Below are 325 nucleotides of genomic sequence, written 5' to 3'. Positions count from 1 at the left end.
AAAAATTTATTTTAAAAAGATAATTTACATACAATGAAACTCACCCATTTTAAATGTAAAGTTAGATAAAGGTTTTTTGTTTGTTTGTTTTTTTAACGCCTACAGCACCTGGTATTCCTAGGTGGTCTCCCATCCAAGTACTAACCAGATCCGACACTGCTTAGCTTCCGAGATCAGATGAAATTGGGCACATTCAGGTTTGCATGGCCATAGACAGATAAGTTTTGAAAAGAAAAAAGTGTACATTACGGTAACCATAATCAAGATATATAGTATTCTATCACCCCAAAATACCCCTTTTGACCCTTTTTAGTCAGTTCTCGCC

At 35.1% G+C, this 325-nt stretch overlaps 1 pseudogene; it reads right to left on the bottom strand.

Annotated features, from left to right (window-relative positions):
- Nucleotides 1–96: 96 nt before the first annotated feature.
- Nucleotides 97–215, bottom strand: LOC111734665 (annotated as a pseudogene).
- Nucleotides 216–325: the final 110 nt, after the last annotated feature.

The sequence above is a fragment of the Pteropus vampyrus genome, unplaced genomic scaffold (genome assembly GCF_000151845.1).
Source record: "Pteropus vampyrus isolate Shadow unplaced genomic scaffold, Pvam_2.0 Scaffold3195, whole genome shotgun sequence".
Classification (NCBI taxonomy): domain Eukaryota; kingdom Metazoa; phylum Chordata; class Mammalia; order Chiroptera; family Pteropodidae; genus Pteropus; species Pteropus vampyrus.
The sequence above is the reverse complement of the archived record's forward strand: the minus strand, read 5'-3'. Positions and strand labels throughout refer to the sequence as shown.